Raw genomic sequence first — 8308 nt, 5'->3', positions numbered from 1 at the left:
TTTCCTCAAGTCAGGGCCCAGGTACAGTCTATGGGGCTCAAGAGCACTGCAGTTGAGGGCTAGGAAGTAAAGAATTTTCATTCAGTCCAAACTACTGAAGGATATTAAGAAAGAAGGGAATTTCTTTCTGTGCTATTGTCCAGGTCTCCGGAATAATCATAAAAACAAACAACATCAACAAAAAATCCAGGGATCTTGCAGAGCTCAGAGAAGAGTTTATAAGCTTTTGAGAATGGAAGGGAAGGAGAAAAATGAAACATAAAATGCAAACTGAGGAAGTGGTTCGAGACAGCAATGTAGGAAGACCCTGAACTCACCTCATCCCACAGACATACTGTATCTACAGCCACACATGGAACAATTTCCTCAGAAAAAGGTCTGAAAACTAACTGAGCAACTCCTACACATGTGGTAAATGAGAAAAAGGCCACATTGAAGTGAGTCAGAGAGGCTGAGACACAATCTCACCATGAACTGCACTCCCAGTGTAGGGACCCACAATCAGAAGGGAATTCACAAACCCTGAGCTTCTCCTTGAGAAGTGAAAGCTTCATACCTCACACCAGACACCTCAGTTTTTAAGACATGCACCCGACCGACAAGCCCCTAAAACAGCTGACCAGTGGGGCTCGTTTCCATGAGAACCAAAGGGCTGTAATGAACTGAGAAACACCTCCTAAAGGGCTCGTGCATACTGTCACCCACGCCAGGCCCCAGGGCAGAAGCAGCCATTTGAAATGTGCCCGGACTTCATGTGAAAGAGATTCATTTGCTAATCTTAAAGTGTTAGCCAGAGGAGCAGAGGCTTGTTGGGATATTCTCTGGGGATGGAGGAGTTGGCAGGTGTCAGTTTTATACTCTCCCTCTGCCTTGCTAAAGCCAGCAGACATTACTATTTTTATTTTACTCTAGATCTTTGTTTTTTTCTCAGCAAGTGCCTTCTTTATCTTCCAACTGACAGACATCACCTTTGCACTCTCTGTCTGCATCTCCCAAAGGGAAGCTTTCACACATGTCTGATGCCCCAGTTCTTACATCTGGTGCCTCAGTTTTTACAGCTGCAGCCCAGGGGATGCCCTTTCATCACCAGGCTCTGGAGGTCAGGGGATCTTGCATTCCTGTGTCCAAGGGGACTGTAACAATCAGAAAGACAGTTCTTGGCAGTCTACCACCTCCAAAGTACTACACAGATAGCTGACTGAAATACACCCCCAGCCTCTCTAGGAAAGAGGCCTATTTGCTTACACTGGAGCGTCAGCCTGAAGGGCAGGCTTCAGGTTTGGCACACATCTAGGGGCCTAGGGAAGTGCTCTCAGGGAACACAGGCCAGAGGACACCATCTTTGTGCTTTCCCTCTGCCTCACTACACCTTGCTGGTACCTCCCAGAAAGGAGCCCATAGATCACATAAAGCCCTGATTTCTGTGATTATCATCCAGGGGACACTCCAGATTGCCTGCTCTGGTGGCTGGCAGGGCTTACAGTTGCAATTACACAGGACCGTATATATTTGTATACTTTAAATTTGCCACCTGAAGCTGTGGCTTCCAATCAGCCTGAATCTAGGTGCTGAAATTCCACCCCTCTGGGACACTGACAGGTCTTGGAACACCCTCAAAAACTGAGAGCTATTAAAAATAAAACAGACTACTTGGACAACCCCACAAGTTCAAGGGACAACAAAGAGCTAGGACAAGGTTGAACAAGGTTCATCTCCTACATGAGGTTACTCCTTCATGACTGGGAAAGGTGGCTGTTTTATCTACCACATAGAAACAAACACAGAGAGTCAAGCATAATGATAAAACAGAGGAATATGTTCCAATGAAAGAACAAGATAAAACCTCAGAAAAAAACCTTGGTGAAAAGGAGATAAGTAATCTACCTGATAAGGGGTTCTAAGTAATGGTCATAAAGTTGTTTCCTGAACTTGAAAGGAGAATGGATGAACACAGTGAGAATTTCAATTAAGAGACAGAAAATATACGAAAGTACTAAATAGAAGTCACAGACCTGAAGAATACAACAACTGAGCTGAAAAACACACTAGAGGGGTTCAGTGGAAGACTAGATAAAGCAGAATAAAGGATCAGTCAGCTTGAAGACAGGGCAATGCAACTCACCCAATCAGAGCAGCAAAAAATAAAAAGAATTTTAAAAAGTGAAAATAGCTTAAGGGACTTATGGAACAACATCAGACAGATTAATATCTGGTTCATAGGGCTCCCAGCAGAAGAGAGAAAGGGGCAGAAAACTTATCTGAAAAAACAATGGCTGAAAAAGTCCCTAACCGGGGAAGGAAACATATCCAGATCCAGAAAGCCCACAGAGGTCCAAATAAGATGAATCCAAAGAGACCCAAGACAAATCATAATTAAAATTTCAAAAGTTAAAGACAAGAAGAGAATCTTAAAAGCTGCAAGAGGAAAGCAACTTGTTATGTGCAAGGGGACCCCCATAAGACTATTAACAGATTTTTCAGCAGAAACTTTGCAGCCCAGAAAGCATGATATATTTAAAGTGCTGAAAGAAAAACACTTCCAACCAAGAATACTCTAGCTGGAAAAATTATTATTCAGAATTGAAGGACAGATAAAGAGTTTTCAGACTATCAAAAGCTAAAGGAGTTCATCACCACTAAACCTACCTGAAAAGAAATGTTAAAGTACTTCTCTAAGATGAAAAGAAAGGACACTAATTAATAACAAGAAAACATATGAAAGTATAAATCTGACTGGTAAAAGTAAATATATAGTGAAGGTAGTGGATTAATCACTTATAAAACTAGTATGAAAATTAAAAGACAAAGTAGTAAAAATAACTATAATAATTAAGGGATACATGAGATAAAAAGATGTAAAATCTGACATCTAAAACATCAAATGTGGTAGGGGAGAGAAAAATGTAGAGATTTGGAATGTGTTCAGACTTAAGCTGTTATCAATTTAAAATATACTGTTATAAATATATGTTGTTATATGTAAGCCTCATGGTAACCACGAAGCAAAAATCTATAGTAGATGCACAAAAGATAATGGGAAAGGAATCTAAGCATACCACTAAAGAAAGTCATCAAACCACAGGGGAAGAGAGCAAGAGAAGAATAAAAAAACAGAAAACAATTTTAAACATGGATAAGTACATATCTATCAATAATTACATTTTAAAAATGGATTAAATTCTTCAATCAAAAGACATAGAGTGGCTGAATGGATTAAAAAAATAAGACCCATCCATATGCTGCCTATAACAGTCTTATATCAGATGTAAGGGCACACACAGACTAAAAGAGAAGAGATGGAAAAGGATATTCCAAGAAAATGGAAGCCAAAAGAAAGTTGGGGTGGCTATACTTACATCTAACAAAACAGACTTTAAAACAAAGACTGTAATCACAGACAAAGGAGGGCATTACATATGATAAAGGGGTCAATCCAACAAGAGGATACAACATTTGCAAATATTTATGCACTCAATATATGAGCACTTAAATATATAAAGCAAATATTAATAGATCTAAAGGAAGAAATGGACAGCAATACAATAATAATAAGGGACTTTAATACCCCACTTACATCAATGAATAGATATCAGTCTTAAACGACACATTAAACTTAATAGATACATACAGAACATTTCAACCAAAAGAAGCAGATTTCATATTCTCAAGATTACATATTCTCAATCTAAACATGGAATATTCTCAAGGATAGATCATATGTTTGGCCACAAAACAAGTCTTAACATATTTAAAAAGACTGAAATTATATCAAGCATCTTTTCTGATCACAGTGACATGAAACAATAAATCAATTACAAGAAAAAACTGGAAATTTCACAAATATGTGGAGATTAAACAACATGCTACTGGGCAACTAATGGGTCAATGGAGAAATAAAAAAATACCTCTAGACAAATGAAAATGGAAATACAACATACCAAAATTTGTGGGATGCAGCAAAAGCAGTTCTAAGAGAGTTCACAGTGGTAAGTATCTACCTTAAGAAATACAAATAACCTCAAATAAATGAAGTTTACATCTCAGGTAACTAGAAAAAAAAAGAACAAAGACCTAAATTAGTAGAAGGAAGGATATAACAGAGTGAAAATAAATGAAATAGGGACTAAAAAGACAAGAGAAAAGATCAATGAAACTAAGAACTGGTTCTTTTAACGATAAACAAAATTGACAAACCTTTAGCTAGACTCATCAAGAGAAAAAGGCAGAGGACTCAAATAAGTAAAAATCACATACAAAACAGGAGATGTTACAACTGATACACAGAAATACAAGGAATCATAAGAGACTTCTATAAATAATTATATGTCAACAAATTGGACAACCTGGAAGAAATGGATAAATTCCTAGAAACATACAACCTTCCAAGACTGAATTATAAGGAAATGGAAAAGCTAAATAGAATGATTACTAGAAAGGAAACTGAATTGATAAACAAAAATCTCTCAACAAACAAAAGTCCAGAACCTGATGGCTTCACTGGGGGATTCCACCAAACATTCAAAGTAGAATTAATACCAAACCTTCTCAAACTCTTCCAAGAAAAAAAAAAAGAGAGAGAGAAAAGAAAACACTTCCAAACTCATTTAATGAAGCCAGCATTATCCTGATACCAAAACCAGAAAAAAAATACAAGAAAAGACAATTATAGGCCAATATCCCAAATGAATATAGACACCAAAATTCTCAACAAAATATTAGCAAACCAAATTCAACAGTACATTAAAAGAATCATGCACCATGATCAAATGAGATTTATTCCAGGGATACAAGGATGGTTCAACATTCATAAATCAATCAACATGACACACCACATTAACAAAATGAAGGCTTAAAACCCATATAATCATCTCAATTGATGAAGAAAAAGCATTTGACAAAATTCAATATTCACTTATGCTAAAAACTCTCAGTAAGGTAGTTATAGAGGGAATGTATCTCAACATAATAAAGGCCATTTTTGACAAGCCCACAGCTAACACCTTACTCAATGGTAAAAAGCTGCAAGCTTTTCTTCTAAAATCAGAAATAAGACAAGGATGCCCATTCTCGCTACTGTTACTCAACATAGTACTGAAAGTCCTAGCCAGAGCAATTAGGCAAGAAAAAGAAATAAAAGGCATCCAAATCAGAAAGGAAAAAGTAAAACTGTCATTATTTACAGATTACATAATAATACATATAGAAAACCTTATAGACTTCACCAAAAACTGTTAGAACTAATCAATGATAAAGTTGCAAGATACAAAATCAGTATACAAAAATCTGTTGTGTTTCTATAATCTAATAACAAACTATCAGGAGGAAAAATTAGGAAAATAATGCCATCTAGAATTGTATTGAAAAGAATAAAATAGCTAGGAATAAATTTAACCAAGGAGGTTCACACTAAAAACTATAAACATTGATGAAAAAAGTTGAAGAAGACACAAATAAATGAAAAGACATCCATGATCATGAATTGTGAGAATTAATAGTGTTATATATATGGAATCTAAAAAAAAAAATAGTTCTGAAGAACATAGGGGCAGGACAGGAAAAAAGATGCAGATGTAGAGAATGGACTTAAGGACACAGGGAGGGGAAGGGTAAACTGGGACGAAGTGAGAGAGTGGCACTGACATATATACACTATCAAACGTAAAACAGATAGCTAGTGGAAAGCAGCCACATAGCACAGGGAGATCAGCTCGGTGCTTTGTGACCACCTAGAGAGGTGGGATAGGGAGCGTGGGAAGGAGACGCAAGAGGGAGTGGATATGGGGATATAAGTATACGTGTAGCTGATTTACTTTGTTATACAGCAGAAACTAACACAACAATGTAAAGCAATTATACTCCAATAAAGATGTTAAAAAAAAAAGAATTAATAGTGTTAAAATGTCCGCACTACTCAAAGAAATATAGAGATTCAATGCAATCCCTATCAAAATTCCAATGGCATTTTTCATAGAAATAGAACAAACAATCCTAAGATTTTTATGGAACCACAAAAGACCCTGAATAGCTAAAGCAATCTTGAGAAAGAAGAGCAAAGGAGGCAGCATAATGCTCCCTAACTTCAAACTATATTACAAAGCTAAAGTAATTAAAACTGTATTTTATTTGCATAAAAACACATGAATAGATCAATGGAACAGAATACAGAGCCCAGAAATAAACTCATGCATACATGGTCAATTAATTTATGATAAAAGAGCCAAAAATATACAAATGGAAAGGACAGTCTCTTCAATAAATGGTGTTGGGAACACTGGACAGCCACATGCAAAAGAATGAAACTAGACCATTATCTTACACTGTACACAAAAATTAACTCAAAATGGATTAAAGACTTGAGTGTAAGAACTGGAACCATAAAACTCCTAGAAGAAACATAAGCGGTCAGCTCCTTGACTCAGTTTTAGCAATGATTTTTTAGATCTGACTCCAAAAGCAAAAGCAACAAAGCAAAAATAAACAAGTGGGACTATGTCAAACCAAAAAGCCGCCGCAAAAAAAAAAAAAAGCCTTTGCATCAACAAAATGAAAAGACAATGTACTGAATGGGAGAAAATATTTGCAAACATTAAGAGTCCTCATCACAAGGAAAAAAATTTGTAACTATGTGTGATGATGGATGTTTAGACTTATTGTGGTGATCATTTTGTAATACATATATACACTGAATCATTGTGTTGTATACCTGAAACTAATATAATGTTATACGTCAGTTTTACCCCAATATTAACAAAATGTAACCTGAATGCTTAAAAAATGATAATAACTAACTTGGAGTGCTTACTATTGAGGGCTTTGAGAGGGCTTGAATAAATAGCACCCCTCTTTCCTGACCAAATTCTAAACAAACTGAGGAATAAGACAAAAGGGTTGCTGTTAGTGGCCAAAATAGCACCTTTGTTACTTATAAAGGTAAGACGGGAGAATAGGTTTTTTCTATGAGCAAATGCTTTTCTCCAGGACAACCCCTAAGGTGTGCAAGGCTCCAAAAATATTTTTGTTGGGCCCTTGTCTAGATAAATAATTTGGTTAAAAATATATTATAAAACTCATGGACCCATGTGAGGTACTGTGATTCATCAATCAAGATTTAGAACCAATAATGAGAAAAGAAGATGTACTTACATATTTGTTTATTATCCATCAGTGCATGTGAATATTTTTCATACTATGCAGGCACGATTTCTTCCTGTCCAGGTTCAGGAGCCATTTATTCATGTTCTTTATTATCATATGCAACGTTCCTGGCTAATTTCATATCGCCCATAAGGAGGAAATGATAGCAATAGCATTATTACTCTTGAGGCCATGGCTTTCAGAACCTGTTTGTATTGAAACATAGGTCTTCTTGCCTCTACACGTTCCTCCTTCCATTATTTAATGCTGGTTACATCATTACTCCTGATGCCACTGTATTGCTCAAAGTGTGGCCTGTGGATACCGGCTTCCAAAGACTCCATCAAAGGTTGTTATTGTGCTTCATTGATGATGACCACATATGCAAGTCTTATCCAGAGTAGGCAGGAAAATGGGAACAATAATTCATCTTCTAGATACGTTAAATGTACTGTTCTGAATTTTATGGCATAAACAGAACAGCGTATCTTCCAACTACATCCTCTTGAACTCCTTAGGCTGCAATCACTTCATTCCTCGAATGTGATCTCTTTCCATGTAGACCTCTTCCACACCATCAACAGGGAGAAGGGGTGTCAGATGGCGGGAGAGAGCAGTTCCTTCCGCACAAGAAATGCTGATCCCTCCCTCATCCAGCACAGTTTAAGACCAACCTGTGAGAGCACCAGGAGGTCACCACAACTGGAGGCAGGAGACACAGGTGGAAAGGGTCCCACTGGTGTGGTGGGGCAATGGTCTCCAGTGTCCTCAGAGGAGATGGCACTGCCACCCCAGAGACGACCTGCTGGGGGTGGGTGACTGCCCTGGGTGCCAGTGGTGGGAGTGGAACAGGGTGAAGGACACCTGCTGGCCCCCACCTTAAGTGCCATAGAACAGGCGGCTTCAGTGACACAGGTCCACACATGCAGCTCAAGCCAAGACTGAACTTGCTCCCTTTCTGATGTGAATGAGAAGCACTGCGGATCAGCATGATTCTGGCGGCCTAATCTTGTCCACTTTTCAAAAGAAATATTGTTAGCGGGAGAAAGTTGCTGGCCAGCTCATGCTCCTGGGACCAGAGCCGGGCCACGGCTCATTGTGCCCACTTGCATGTAGAGGGTAAGGGAGCAAATGCCGGGTCTGGGGTTCACAGGGATACCTGCCCAGACGTCAC

This window comes from Delphinus delphis, chromosome 3 (assembly GCF_949987515.2).
Source record: "Delphinus delphis chromosome 3, mDelDel1.2, whole genome shotgun sequence".
Lineage (NCBI taxonomy): Eukaryota > Metazoa > Chordata > Mammalia > Artiodactyla > Delphinidae > Delphinus > Delphinus delphis.
Note: the sequence above shows the minus strand (reverse complement) of the source record.